The sequence below is a fragment of the Papaver somniferum genome, chromosome 10, assembly GCF_003573695.1.
Source record: "Papaver somniferum cultivar HN1 chromosome 10, ASM357369v1, whole genome shotgun sequence".
NCBI classification, from domain to species: Eukaryota; Viridiplantae; Streptophyta; class Magnoliopsida; order Ranunculales; family Papaveraceae; genus Papaver; species Papaver somniferum.
The window spans coordinates 156,154,421-156,171,053 of NC_039367.1; the positions used below are offsets into that span (position 1 = coordinate 156,154,421).

Genomic DNA, 16,633 nt, shown 5'->3' on the forward strand with positions numbered 1-16,633 from the left:
TGCAGAGCTGCCATTTTCTGCTACTGCATTTCTGAAGAACACGAAGGACGGACTGCCAAAGACAGTCGTTCTCCAACAGTGACAACGACGTTTAACGTGGGTCTTAGAAAAACAGTATCAGTGATACATACTGTGGGTCGTAGTTCCCTGGTTTGTAACACTTAACTGTGACAAAACCCGGTTTTATTGTATTTCTCATATTTTCATCATTTGTAAACCATTTTTGAGCATCAATGAAATTCTTTGAGAGGTTTTACAACATGATGAGCGGCTAATTCTCCCACAACCAAGGCAATGAGGAATCTATTTACGCATGAATAATTGGTAACTATTTTATTTTCTCTAATATTTAATTATAATTCACTCAATTACTGCTTTTGCAAAGTTTTAAATTGTTTGCGTAATTTTCCTAATCAGTAACGATTCAGTTAGATAGGTTATGCTTTGTTTAGATAATCTATGCTTAAGGGATACAATTGATGTTTAAGAATTTGCTTGATTATTAGTGAGTTAAGATATAAGGAATTAAAAGATAATTAGAGTTTTGGATTATTTACCATCATTAATTCATGTGTAATAGTGGAATCATTGTCTTGGTTGTTTTCTCATACCTCTCTCCCACTTTGTTAATATTTTTGTATATAATTTTATTAAATCTTTAAATTTAATCTTCACAAGTCCGAGAGTTTGAACCTCATTACTACAACATGATTGAAAATACCATCAGCTAGTGTCTGTAGCGGCTTAATACAGTGTGGTGTTTAATCTGGACTAGGTCACGGGATTTTTCTGCATTTTCGGTTTCCTCGTTAACAAAACTTCTGGTGTCTGTGTTATTTCTTTTCCGCATTATATGTTGTTATATAATTGAAATATCATAGGTTGTGCGTTGTATCGACCAACCTTTGGTTGTTGATTGGAAATTGATTGATCATTGGATATTGGTCTTTGGTACCATCCAAGTTTATATCTCTTTTATTTGATAAAGACTCACAGATTTCTAGTTGTTTGAGTATAGATCAAATCGAGAGATAGAGATATTAACTCCTTGATATACTTTTTATTAAGATTGAGTCTAATTGTCTAGTTGATTCTCTTAAAAGTATATTAGAGTTAGTCCTTGCAGATTGCTAATCGAAATATTGGGTGAGGTAGTTGTACCTCCGCATTTTCACAAATGAATGGGTTTTTTCCCATTTCATGATGTAAATTTTCTTTTGCTTGACATTAAGATTAAAACCAACGATGAGATTAATGTTTTCTTTTGATGGAATCTATCAACAACCATTAGATATAGTATTTCTATAACAGTTGTTGCTAGTTTTGTTCATGGAATGCAAATCCAGGTGGGTCCCATATCAATCCGGAAAAGTACAGGTTTAACCCACGAGTATCTATATAACATTGAGAATGTTATAAATGGATGTTAACTATGTAGATGGCCAATTTAGTTGGATCATGTTACTTGGGCACCAAGTATGTAACTGTATAAATAGAGTCTTCAACCTTTGTATTACACACATATGATAATAAGATTTATTCTCTTTTTCCTCTTTCCTTTGTTCTCTTGTTCTCTGTCTTCTATTTCATATCATGTTATCATCACGTGACTCTAATTACTAAGAAATAAAAAAAAAATCTCCCAATTTTCTCAAACCCGAAGTTGAGAAGTATACAGTCAAACCTTGTGATTAGATACAAAAACTTCCTTTGCAAACTTTACACCCTTTTCTTTTATGTTATTTTTTTTATATAATATTGGTTCACATCTACAAACTTATGAGTTGGAAATCTTATTCCACTACTGATTTTTTTCTCGTTTGTCTTTTTGCATGTGTTAATTTTGTGGATGATGTTTTTTTCTGGTTTGTGTTTTTGCATGTGTTAATTTTGTGGTTGGATTAACATCATCAGTCAACTAGTGATGTATTATTTGATTTGCAATAGCATCAAACGAGCATACATAAAACAAAGCAACTAATATATGGTATCTTATATGACAGTATCTTTCATATCGTTGATGTATGCTTAGTAATTTTATTGTTTTTTTTAAGAAACATATATTATAGTTGAGAAAAACAATTAGATAGTTATATTTTGTTTTGTTATCCATGATGGCTTATTAAGTATTAGCTTGGGTAACCTTCCGATATTTCTGCACATCGTGATACAAGGGTGACCAATTTTTGGAATAATTTCTGATTCCATTTGTTCTCTAACATTTTTTTTTCCATCGTAGGATGGTTTATAGTTTTTATTCCTTATGAAACTGTAATCCCCAAAAAAAGGTGTGGTCGTAGACGGTAAGGAAATATTTATCAAACAAAAAGTAGATTTTTCTATACAAAGAATACGATAATGATTTCTTTATTTTATAAGAAGAAAAATTTAAGCAAATTTGGAATTATATTTTTCTATGGATATTGAGTAATTTATTATTATTACTCATCAGAGAGATTGCAGAAATCCTGTTAGATTTGGCAGTATTAATCACAATACCAACTGTTTTGTACGACACCGGTTTCTTCTCTTCTTCATAATTCTTAAATTTCATTTTCTTAACAAGCTTCTTCTGCTTCAAGATCTCAGCAGGTTTGATATAGGTGACGAAATTAGAGAACTCCTGAACTGAGCTTGAGACATAAGCTTCAAAAACATCATGATGTCCATTGATGATGACAAATTTGTTTCCAACTCTTGTTAATGAACAATCCTTGGTGCTTGTGGTTTCAGAAAAAAAAAAAAACTGTTCAAAGAAGAAGATTCCATGGATATTGGGGGAGATTATGAAGAAACAAAGTATTGAGAGATGAATCTATGAACTAGTATGTGTTTTTCTTTTAGTTGCGGAGACTGGTAAAGCAAATGAAGGAAGGGTTTATGATTTTATAATGTTGGAGTTCTCTTTTGATGAAATGAATAACATCCGTTGGATTCAAAATTCCTATAGGACCAAAAATTGGATTCCTTCTCTCTTACACTCACAGTTTTCGATGCAACAAGGTGGGTCCCACGGAAAGTGCAATTAGGTTTGATTTTTATGAGAGGTGTTGGAAGTGGAACCAGTTCTTTCTCCAAGTCAATTTGGTTTTGTTTTGTTTTTTCATTTTTCTGCAGCAAAATCACTTGATGTTTATCCCTGTCTAAATGCGATCGTCAGACATTGTTATCCTAATAGCCTAATTTATCTTGAACTAATAACCGTGATGGAAAAAAAATGCTGATCAACGGTCACCACATCCATATTTTTCTGCTTGATCTTTTTAAGTTGTCAATCAAAAAAAGTCATTTCAAGGATTCATTTCAGCAGAGTGGAATGATGATTTGATATAACTTTTTCCTCTGTCCACGATCTTTCATCTAATTGCAAGGGGATCTGATCATAGTCCTATCATTCTAAAAACGAATCCTGGATGGAAAGATGGAGCTTACCTATTCAAATATTTTGGTGGTTGGATAAAACATCCAGATTGCAAAACACTCATAATCGAAGCTTGAAACAACAACCAAACTGGCTCATCCAGTTACACTTTTGCCAAAAACCAGAATAATGTCAAACACATCTTGAAGAAATGGAAAAAAAATGTGTTTTGCAATATAAAACACAACATAGAATCCATTAAAAGGAAAATTGAGGAACTCTCCTAGAATATCAATAGATGTCCTTTATCCTTGAAAAAATTAGAAGACTCTTTGAGTGTTTGGAAAGACATAGAAGAGGATTATTGGAAAACAAAGAGTAGGAACCAATCCATAAAACTGGGAGACAGAAATACGTCTTTTTTCCATGACTCTGCTAGAACTAGATATAGAAGAAACATAGTGGATACCATAAAAGACAAGGATGAAAAATGATTGAATGAGAGATCCTCTATTGTTAAATGCTTTACTGAACATTTCAAAAGCATATCAACTTCAAATCCTGTCTTAAGTCATGAGATGACAAACCTCATTGTCGAGGTTATAACTGAAAATGATAACACAATGCTCTTGGCAATTCCATCTCCTCAAGAAATAAAGAATACTGTTTTTGAAATGGAAGGAAACAAAGTGGTTTCCCACCTAATTTATTCCATTATAATTGGGAAACCACAGGACCTGATATTATCAAGATGGTGCAAAGTTTCTTTTCTAATGGTCATATTTTAAAAGAGATGAACTCTACTTTCATCTCCCTTATATCCAAAGTTCAATTTCCTACTTCTCATGTTGATTTCAGACCCATTGCTCTCTGCAATACAACTTATAAGATCATCTCAACACTCTTAGCTAAAAGAATGAAACCTCTTCTAGGACAAATTATATCACCTTATCAGTTTTCCTTCATACCATGAAGAAAGATAAATTTTAACACCATGGTTGAACATGAAATAATACACAATATGAGGATTAGAAGAGACAACCAAGGTTGTATGGGTCTTAAAATAGATATGTCAAAAGTGGTACTAAAGAAAATGGGATTCTCTAGTAAATGTTGTGATGTTATACTGCAATGCATATCCACAACCAATTTAGCTATCCTTTTGAATGGAGTTCCTTGTGAATTCTTCAAACCCACTAGGGGGTTGAGACAAGGGGATCCCCTATCCCTATATCTTTTCATAATATGTATGGAGGTTCTGTCTAGAAATCTAATGCAAGATGAATAATTAGATGGAAAATTACATGGAATAAGAGTAGTTAAAAAAGCACCACTAGTTAGTCATCTTCTTTTTGCAGATGATTGCATAATATTCTCTAAGGCCGGTGAGGAGGAAGCCCAAAATATCCTCACTATCCTACAGAATTTTGGTAACTGCTCAGGGAAACTGATAATTTAAACAAGTATGGCATCTTTTTCAGTAAAAATACTCAACCTGATATGATCCAAGATATTACTGGAAAGATGGGCATAGAACCAATACCTCTAACTGATAAATATCTTGGATATCCTCTATTTACTAACAAATCTAAAACTAAAGCTTTCTACCCTATCATTGTTACCCTAAAAGGAAGAATGGAAGGATGGAAAGGCAAGACCATAAATCCTACAAGAAATGTAGTAATGTTAAAACATGTTACTTCTATAATGGCTAATTACCAGATGAGTACTTTCAAAATCTCCAAAGCTACAATAGAGGAAATGAATAAAATTCAGAGAGACTTCTTTTGGGTAAGTGAACAAGGAAAGAGAAAAGGTATATATCCAAAAGCTTGGATTTCCTTATGCAAAGACAAAGATGAAGGGGACTAAGTCTCATGAATCTAGAAAAATTCAATAGAGCTATCATCTCTAGGCCTGCACAAGAAATCGACCGGGCCGACACACCGAGCCGAAACCGGCTACACCGACACGAAGCCGAGCCGCACCGATTAGCTAACGGCGGTGACGGTACCTGATTTCATAACCGGCTATCCCATGGCTCGGTGCACGGTATGAGGAGAAAAGCCGGCCGAGCCGAGCCAATTAGTACCGATTAAATCCTAGCCTTCCATTTCTTCTTATCCCTAATCCTAGCCATCCATTATACTAACCCTAACATCCATAAAACTTCTTTTTTCTTTTCATTTGATTCATTTCTTTCTCAGTTCTCTAGCGGACGCTTCTCTTTTTCTTCTCACTCTCACTCTTATAGCAGCATCGATTAATCAATAATCATTCATGATCTTACACCAGTAACGCCACCACCACAAGTAACTGTAAGTCAAAGACTCTAATTCGTTTCCTTGTTTTCTTTCTTTTTTTTTATAGATGGTCTTCTCTTTTTATTCATATCGATGTTGACTGTTGTGAGTGTTTGATTTGATATTTGTTTCTTTTCTTTTTCTGATTGTTACTTGTTGGGTCTCGATTGATCATAAGAATCTATGATATCAATTACATGTTGATTTGGGGTTTTAACGAAACCCTAGGTTTATGTAAGTTCACATAAATCAGATTTGGGGTTTGAAATGAAACCCTAGGTTTACATAGCTTCTAACTTGTTAGTTGTTATATATAAATCAGATTTGGGGTTTTGAATGAAATCTTAGGTTTATAAATGTTAGGTTTTCTTGATTTTTTGTTCTGATTTTTTTGTTGGTAAATTGGTAATTGAATGATACATTTTGATTATAGATTATCTGTATATGAACACGAATTAGAGATGTTTTTATTGAATACCCTTTTTGTATTCATCAATTGTGTGCTTGATTAATTGATTGGTAATTTAATGATAAATTTTGATTATAGATTCTTTGTGCTTGAATTAGAGATGTTTTTATTGAATACCCTTTTTGTATCGCTTGTTGCAGCAATATAGGGTGCTTATCCAGTACCGGAGGAGTTTGATCATCCAATGATACTTGATTAATGATTGTTGAAATTCAAATCTTGTTTTGCAGACTTGAGATGGAAAGGAACTATGGAAGTGCTGGTTTTAACACCTTTATGTTAAACTTTTAACAATATTTTCCTTCAGTTATGTTAGTTAAAGTCTTTAAGAACTTTACAGTTTATTTTCATGTTTATCAGACATTTTATGTTAGTCAAACTCAAAACTCAGTAACTTTGAAGTTTTAAAGAACTTATATAGTTATGTTAGTTATACATGGTGTGTTTGTGTTTTAAATAAAAAGTTTTTAGCTTGTTCTGAATTTGATGGCAGGGAAAAATTTCAGGAAAATTTCAGGAGTAAAACTGTCAGCCAGGCTGACACAGTTTAAAACCGGTACGGAACTGAGACGACTCGGATCGGTTTAAAATCGAACCGAGTGATGGTCGGCTTGGCCACGGTTTATATTTAAAAACCTACCCCTGGTCGGTTCGGTGGACGGTTTCGCCTAAAAACCGGGTCGACTGGCTGATGTGCAGGCCTAATCATCTCCAACATGGGATGGAGAATGATGAAACAACCTAACTCTTTCGGAGCACAGGTGATGCAGGAAAAATATTATCTTGAAGGAGACATAATGCATATCTCCACTAAACCAAAACCTACTGGTTCTTGGATTTGGAAAGGTATTCTCACTAGAATAAGGAATATACAAAAATTTGGCACTTGGGAAATAGGTAATGGTAACCAAACAAAAATTTGGGAGGAAAAGTGGATTCCAAATCAAAAGGAACCACTTACAAAACCACCAAATTTCTCAGAAAATATACAAAAAGTAAAGGATCTGATCATAAACCAAAATCAGTGGATTGAAGAGATACTATCTGAAATTTTCAATAATATCAAAAAGATAACTATTCACCAAGACCAGGATGATAAAGTTATCTGGCCACTTACTAAAAATGGAAAATTCACTATGAATTCTTTATACAAAGAATTAACTAAGGAAAAGGGTCATAGAATTAGTAGAAATAAAAATTGGAAAGCAATATGGAAACTAGATACTAGTCCTTCCATAAAACTTTTCATCTGGAAAGTTGCTCATAATATCTTGTTAACTGGAGAAAAGATTGGTAAAATCTTAAGCTACATTGAAGATACCTGCAAAATATGCAATTGCCAAAGGGAGTCTCTAACCCATCTTTTTATGTATTGTCCAAATTTGGATTGAACTAAAGATAGACCCTATACTCATTTATAGTCAATTCCAAGATTTTCACATCTGGTTATCTTATTTGCTAGGAAGAAACACTACAAACACAAATTGGGTGATTTTATGTCTCATTGTTCTTCAGCATGTTTTGAAAGAAAGATGTAATATCAATTTTTACAGACCTACTTTTATTGCTGCTCAAATTGCCAAGGAAATAAAACTCTTCATGAATACTAGAAAAGAAGTTGAAAGCAAAATCCAAAAGAATTTCATGCATATAGATTATACCAGGAAAGAGGCTGAAGAACAAATTATAGAATTCAGGATAAATTGGATACCTCCACCCCTTTTCACTATGAAATTAAACATGGCAATAGTGTTCAATACTAACCTGAATTGTTATGGAATAGCTCTGATGCTCTTTAATTTCACAGGAGCCTGCGCAGGAGCCATAAATTGGGGGTATCTGCAAAGGAGTAACTTAGAGATTAATTAGCTAGCAGCTCATGTAACGCTCAAATGGGCAGCAGAATTAGAGAACAGAATGGTGATTGAATCAGATTCCTGCAATCTAATAAATATAATCAGAAAAATCCATGCTGAGCAAACAGAAAGAAGATTAAACTACAAAGAAGAACAAATTAAATATTTTGAAATTGCTAATTGGAGCACTACTCCCTCGAGGAAAAACTTTCAAGCAATAAATATGGCAATTTTTCATTCGGCTTGTAACCTAAGTAGACAATGGAAGTCTGCTGAAATCCCAAATCTGATTAGGGAAATCACCGACGAAAACAATGATAAAAAAAAAGGATTCATTTCATTTCTGGTCAACACTAGATAAGTCATGGTGATGAGTTGTTTGAAGTAAAAACTAAAAAAGATTAATCGAAGTTTTTTAGTTTTTTTAGATTAAAGAGAGAAATATATAAAAAGAGGAAGAATGTACAAAGCAATGCTACCAGTGGTAGGTCAAAAAGATAAAAAGTTACAAAATAATGGAATCCCAATGGAAGATATCACTAGAGAAACTAGTGACTTTCCTGTCTGGAAGCTCTTAGGCTTTTGTTATGTTTTGGTAAATTTAAGACAGCACTTATTTTTACTTTTCTGAGATGGAGAGAAACTATCAATTTTGTTGTTAAACCGGAAGTGTGTAAGAGTATATATGTATAATACCCATTGACCCTTGATGGGAGTGCCGGTGTGCTATGCCGTAGTGTTAGAACTATTGTTCATTTCACTCCTGCAAAGCAAAGGTTAAACACAAAAATTGGATTGCAGCTGAGTCACGATCAGGTCGCTCTCTTTAAAACGTTTCGTTGCTCTGTCTTGAGTTTTGTGCAAGCAGTTTTTCTTTGTCACAACGTCCCCAGGATAAAACAGCCGAGAAAAACTCTCGTCGATCTCTCACGCACACAATGAGAAATCGATCACTTTCACTCTTTTAATCTTGCTCAGAAAAAACTTGGTCTCTTGATTCACAAAAACAGTATATGGAAAACTCTTACTTTTCTGTTTCTCAAAACTGGCTTATTATAGCCTTCGCAATTAAGACAAAATTAATGGGAATAAATTTTGGTTTTAATTGTCTCCATAAAATCCTGTGTAACAGTCCAAATATGGTCAAGTAATTTATGCCAGAATAAATACTATTTAATCTGTAATTAAAACTTGTGAAAACATTTTGAAAAAAAACTTTTTAAAAAGGAGCAAAAACTACTTTCCAAATTCAAGAGACCTCTCCTGGACTAGTGTTATATATATTATTTATATATATACACCCATCAGTAGGGGGAGGGATTCAGGGATTCGATCCTGAGACCTATCCCTCAAGGTCCAAAATGCTTAACCACTAGGCCAAGCTCAAATTGTTGATATAACTGTACAAAATAATTATTTTAAAACATATATCCCAACACGTAGTCGTCTATTTTTCTTGTTTTTTACTAGGTTTGTTATTCAGTTATGAACTTCCTGTTATTGGCATATATTGTAAAAGGAATGCTCCAAGGCCTCTCTAATGCTTTAATATGTTTGAAAATGAAAATGTCTGCACTGAAATCATGGTACTGAATGTTGCAGGTGAGTTCAATGGATTTAGAACTGCTAAAGCGAATGAAACAAGCAGTGTGAGCATGAAAGGTATATGCCTCCTCATTGCAGAACAGTGGGATTCAAAAGCTGGGTGTTGTAGTTCTTTCTATCTTTAGGTCAGTGTTGTTAATCCGTATGTGTACGAACTAACCAATGAGAGCAAAGTATACAGAGCATACAGATTGCGCGTTTTCTTTCTTTTAGAAAAGGAAACCTATCTCACGTTCGGATACTTCTAAACCGCCTTGACCACTAATATAAATTTCCACATGCACCACCACCTCTACGATACACAAACCCTAAATTTCCTCTTTGTTTCGTTATTTCCTTCTCTCCCTTTAGATTTCCACTTCGTTTCATTATCAAGGCTCGTGCTAAGCAGACCGTTCGTAAGTCTACACGAGATAAAGCTCCCAGGAAGCAACTGGCCACTGTGGTTGCAAGGAAGGCCTCCAAGGTTGCGAGGAAATCAGCAGCAACAACTGGTGGAGTTAAGAAGCCACATCGTTATCGTCCAGGAACTGTTGCTCTTCGTGAGATCAGGAAATACCAGAAGAGTACTGAACTTTTGATCAGGAAGTTGCCTTTCCAGAGATTAGTTCGTGAAATTGCTCAGGATTTCAAGACAGATCTCGGTTCCAGAGTGATGCTGTTCTTGCCCTTCAAGAGGCTGCTGAAGCTTATTTGGTTGGGTTGTTCGAGGATACCAACTTGTGTGCAATTCATGCCAAGAGAGTTACCATCATGCCTAAAGATATTCAACTAGCAAGGCGTATTCGTGGTGAAAGGGCTTAAGTTCTTTCAAATTCTTCTGTTTTTGTTTTTAGGTTAAATTTTTTTTTTTAGGATAATGGAGAATATGTTTTTACCTTTGCAAGACAAAATTTCGTTTGCGTAAGAAATAACAGACTTTATTATTTATAATGTCAAATAAATAAGAAATGTCAAATCTCTCAAGTTATTGAGTATAGATTGAGGTTAAAAACGCATTAAAATTCAGATATTAAGGATGTGAAGAATATGTTGGAGAAAATGAGTTTTATTGTTTCGGTTTTGTAGTCTTGGCGGGAATGAAACTTATGACCTTTGAGTCTCTAAGGGAACTTGCTCATTTTCTTATGAGTGAATGAAATATGACCTCTAGTTATACATAGGATATAACTAAAGAGGAGCTCAACTATTTAACTATTCCTTTATAGATAGTTAGACAAATAATGTGGGTGGAACGGGTGAGGCTAACAATACTTGTCTTCACTAATGGTGGATTTGTTTGCTGAATTCACCGTTTCCAGGAATTTATAATCCCACGGGATTACGAATTCTGGGAATCATGTAAATTCCTTACGTGTTTGGTAACTCAATATAAATTCCTAGGATTTATAAAGTTTTATTGTATTAAAGTCTTTGTACCGTTTGGTATTACCTTCAAATCTTAAAATAGCATATATATGAGATTTAGAGTTAAAAGAAAGTGGGTCCATAAATCCCTTGATAAGTTTCCCAGCAAATCTTAGGGGGGAGGGGTCGGACTCCATATGAAGGATTTGCTGAAAAACTGAATCCCATAGGAAACGTGATTCCAAAGATTCGTGCAACCAAACATATAGAGAGAAACGTAATTCTACTAAATCCCCTGGACCCATGAATTCCACCTTTAAAATTCTACATCCAAATCCACCATAAGGCTTGGGCTTAAGGCTCGGGCTCGTTCTTACGCTGTGGGCATAGGTCAACCAAGACTTACCTTTTTGGACAAAATTCTTTTGAAATCTTTCTTTAAATATTCTAATATCAAATAAAATTTGTATTTAATATGAAGGCGTATGACTTAGAGAGGATTAATTTATTTCTGTTTTTATTTTTATGTTGACATAATGTCATGGCCTTTTCCGGAGCAAATTTGCCCCGAAGTGGACTAACATCTTTTTTCCCCTGTAATTGTTTCTTTTGCACAAATTAAACTAATAGAAGACACACAATTACAGCTTGACTTCCATTAAAGTCCACACTTAATCTATTTATATATGAATATACCTAAAAGCTTCAAAAATTCTACCAAAAATCACTTGTTTGCATATATAAATTCTAAAAATTAAACATCATTTAATCAAAATATCGACAACATCATAATTATCAAGAATTAAAGAAAGCCGTCAACCATCAAGAGGTAATTCACAATAGCAACATAGATTAGGGCAAATGAAATCAGCACTTTTATAGAAACATTCAATTAAGGCTTCAATCTAGTTGATCATTAATAAAAAGAAAAACTCTGCCTCATGCTGGTGGTGTGTATTTGGAGACTATGGGGAAGAACAAAAAGAAGACAGACAAAAAAATAAAAAAGGTGCAGGAGAGGTGAAGCCGAAAAAAAGAGATAAACAAACTAAACACATTTCTCCCCAAGTTAAAGTATATATATAATGCTTTTTCAACCCTTCTAATTTGTGCACCTAATAATCAGTCCGTTTTTTTTTTTTTAATGAAAACCCGCATCAGAACATGACATTTTGTTGCCCGCAAGTGGGGCTTTGCCTGCTTGCCTATTAGGCCCGGTCCAGATAATGTGCAGTTAATTGCGTAACTGTTTTTTACCGTTTTGGAAAATCTTGAATTAATGGAAATTTATTTTGGTTTTATTACAAAATCATATTCTCTTTAATTCGTTGTTAATGCACATTATTCTCGATTATCTCTCTTTTCCACTATATAAACCTTTTGGTTTCTTCATTTTAATTTGTGTCCAGAAGAAGCTACTATCCTTCTTTTTTTCGTCTTTCTCCTTCTGTTTTGTTTTTATATTCCGTGACACTGCTGTTGAGTTCGTAAGAATGGACAAATATTATAGTGTTTATAGTATTTGCAACGGGCAGTTTTATCCTGGATACGATTTCACCACGTGGTATAGGCATCACTCATTTTGAGGCCTATCGGTGAACTATCGTGTCAAAGACAGGGTGTTGAACCCGGGACTCTGCCCTCAGTTTGTAGTTTCCATTAAGTGTTTATTTAAGTTTTTTCAGAAATTTGTTTCTAACATCATTATTTCAATATTTTATTGTTGCAGTACCAACAAAACAAGATCTTCATCAAGAACAGGTCTACTTCCTTCAGCAAGCTGACGAGCAATAGATTTAGCACGATTAACGTAAGCTTGCATGGAATCAGAACCCTTCTTTAGGTGCAGGATATCATTCTACAACTACATTGGACGAGATTTGACTCTAGAATTGAAATTATTCTCTAAAGTTTGCCAGACATTTAGGGATGTGGTGCAGCCAAGAACAAAAAGATGAGTTTCAACAAATGAGCACGAGAGAACCCATGAAGGAAGAAGTTGATCTTGTCAAATCCACTATAAATAGGCAGTATTTTCAATCAGAACAAAGGAAGAGTATAAGATATAATTATACGGAGAAGAGAAAGAAGAGACTCAACAACATAACTGTCCCTTAACCAAGACTAGACTACGACTAGCAAACACATATACTAACTAACAAAACTTTGATTATCGCTCTTGTGACTGACACAGATTACATAATGCTAACAGATGCAAATTACAAGATTGTCAGATGTCATTTTCTAAGACCACCTTGATTTGCAACTCAGTTTACTCCAACATCAGAAATTTCTTTTGTATACTACCATTGCCATCACAGTGGAGCTAGAATAAGAACTATACAAAAAATCGTTTGGTAATTATAGCCAAAGAAGCTCGATGAACATCATAGCTGATACCGAGTAAAGATTCAAATTCTTCACTTATATCCCCTTTTATAATCACCTATTTAGAATCAAGGGTATAAAAAGGATGTCTAATTTTTATTTTTAGTTATGCTCATGAAATTGAGCATCAAACTATTAGTTTTAAAGCCATAAAGATACATGACTGTTGGATCACGCTTCTTACAAGATTTTAACATTTCATTGGCTAGCTACCCTAGCCAACGACCTTGACAAAACCAAATTGACTAATTTCTCCTAAACCATTTCTTTAATTAGGAGAATGATGTCAGATCAAACAAAATTCTAATCCTCCAATCAAAAAAGGCTTGTGATTTTTGATCCCTAACTATTTCATTTACCAGACCAACTAGAAGTACCCTTAGTGAGAGAGTCAACACAGGCGCAATAGTTCTATAGAAGAGACAAAGTGTTGCCTTTCATGGCTATGTTGTACCACTGCCAAAGAACACTCTAACTTCTAGACACTAGTCCAAAAGGGGCTATAGATGACGAATGAAGTCTGTTATAAAACAAGATTTATCACGGTTTTCATCTGTTATTTGAACCGTTATTTATTTGGTGTGACTCTTTATAAATGACAAACAGAGAATGTTATTTAGTATGACAATTAAAATTTGTGATTTTAAGTCACGTACAAAATTTGTTGTTAATTATGATAGTTGTTGTATGTAAAATAAAATAACGGTTGATGTATGCCATAAAGAAATTACGGTTATTATACGTTAAATACAATGACGGTTGATGTTTGCTATTAAAAAAGCAGGATGATTATATGTTATTGTATGATAATATAATAACGGTTAGAATATGTTATAATTAGGGATGGCCATTTGCCCCACCCAAACCCATTCCCGTGGGTACCCGCCCCTATTGGGTAGGGTTTTACCCGTACAAACGGGGTTGGGGGTTGGGTATGGGTAATACCCGAAATTAGTGAAGCGGGGATGGGACGGGGTCCCCGCCCTGTAAGTTCCCATTTTAGGATTTTATATTTTTATTAATTATTTATATTATATTTAAACTAAGATATTATATTATATTATATTATAAAAGAAAAGGTAAAATTATAAGATATCATTAATTATTTATATTATATTTAAACTAAGAAATTATATTATATTATATTATATTATATTATAAAAGAAAAGAAACGGTAAAACTATCGGATACCATTAATTATTTATATTATATTTAAATTAGGAAATTATATTATATTATATTATAAAAGAAAACGTAAAAGTATAAGATATCATTAATTATTTATATTATATTTAAACTAAGAAATTATATTATATTATATTATTTAATTATTGTATTGATTATATTATATTATTTAAGGTTTCTTTATTATATATATTATATTACTTTATGTGTATATTACACAGTGATCCCAAAATGATAACTATATCCACACGAGGTGAATCCGAACAGTATGAACACCATGTCGAGACAATTCCAAGTTCTCCAATGGATGATGACCATGGTGAAACTGCCGAGGCAAACATTACAGGTGATTGTGATAATGCCGAAGGTGAAATTGCTATAGTTTCAGGGAAGAAAAGATCCATAGTGTGGAACCACTTTGAAAAGAAAAACATAAAAGGGGAAGACAAAGCAGTTTGCAAATATTTTCATAAACCATTAGGAGGAAAAAACACAAATGGGACTAAGCACCTACACGCACACATGAAAAGATGTCCTCGACGTAAACAGCAAGACATAAGACAATGAATAATCACTTCGAGTAAAAAAAATGACGGAAGAAGTCATCTTAACACGTACAGTTTTGATCAATCGTTCGCTAGGAAGGAACTTGCTTATATGATAATCATACACGAGTATCCTCTTTCCATCGTTGAACATGCCGGATTTAGACGATATTCAAATGCGCTTCAACCGTTGTTTAAGGTGGTATCTCGGAGCATAATTAAAAGGGATATCCTTAAAATCTATGATGAAGAAAAAACTAAAACAATGGAGGTGCTACAAAAACATCAAGGTAAAATTGCGTTGACTACTGATATGTGGACTAGTAAGCAAAAGAAAGGATACATGGTTATTACGGCTCATTTCATCGATGAATCGTGGATCTTGCAAAGCAGAATTATCAGGTACGTGTATTCATTTAATGATTTCAGGCATTGGATATGCACGTCATAAATGAAAAATCACTACCATTAATTTTGTTACTGATTAATTACTAGTTGCTACGTAGTACGGTCTAATCAACCATCTAAATTTTATTTTGTATTAGGTTTATGTATGTGCCATGTACGCACACGGCTGAAGTCCTGTCAGCCGCATTAATGGAGTGTCTGCTAGACTGGAATATCGATGGTAAAGTATCCACTCTTACTGTAGATAATTGTTCCACTAATGATCTTATGATCCAACTTCTCCTAGAAAAATTATCAAGTAACTTACTGTCGGGTGGAGATATTTTTCATATGCGTTGTTGTGCACACATATTAGCTCTTATAGTCAAGAAAGGATTAGAGGGGATCAAAGGAGCAATCGAATTGATTCGTAATAGTGTTGCTTACTGGAAAGCAACACCAAAACGAGTTGAGAAATTTGAAGAGGCCGCCCGTCAACTAAGTATTTCGAGTATAAATAAGTTAGTTCTTGATTGTGAGACAAGATAGAACTCAACATACCTGATGCTTAATACTGCTATTAAGTATCAGAAGGTTTTTGCTCGACTAAAGCAACGTGAGCCATAATATGATTGTTTGCCAGATGATGAAGATTGGTTGTTGGCAAAGGAAATGTGCGACAAACTTAAGATATTTTATACCTTCACAGAGAAGTTTTCCGGAGTAAAATATCCTACCACCAACCTTTTCTTTCCAAGTTTTGTGATATTAGATTGTCATTAAATGAGTGGAAAAAATCTAAAGTTGGTGTGATTAAGGAAATGACATATGAAATGATAGAGAAGTTTGAAGAGTATTGGTTTGTGATCAATGGAGTAATGGCCGTAGCAATTATGTTAGATCTTAAGATGAAATTGATTGAGTTTTATTTTCCACAAATTTATGGTCAAGCTTTTTCAAAAATCGAAATTGATCGAGTACGCGATTTATGCGTTGATTTGGCGACGGAGTATGAACTGAAAGTAAAATTTACTGAAACATCTGTTAGCCAAAATGATTTGTCTTTCACTTCAGAGATGCATGGTTTTAACGATGACGTAGATCCTTTGGAAAAGTTTGATATGTTTGTCTCTAATACTGCTCCTACTAGTACTGTTAAGTCAGAATTAACCAATTACTTAGAAGAA

At 33.9% G+C, this 16,633-nt stretch overlaps 1 pseudogene; it reads left to right on the plus strand.

Annotated features, from left to right (window-relative positions):
• Nucleotides 1–4,885: 4,885 nt before the first annotated feature.
• LOC113316635 lies at nt 4,886–10,398 on the plus strand (annotated as a pseudogene).
• The last annotated feature ends 6,235 nt before the right edge of the window (nt 10,399–16,633 follow it).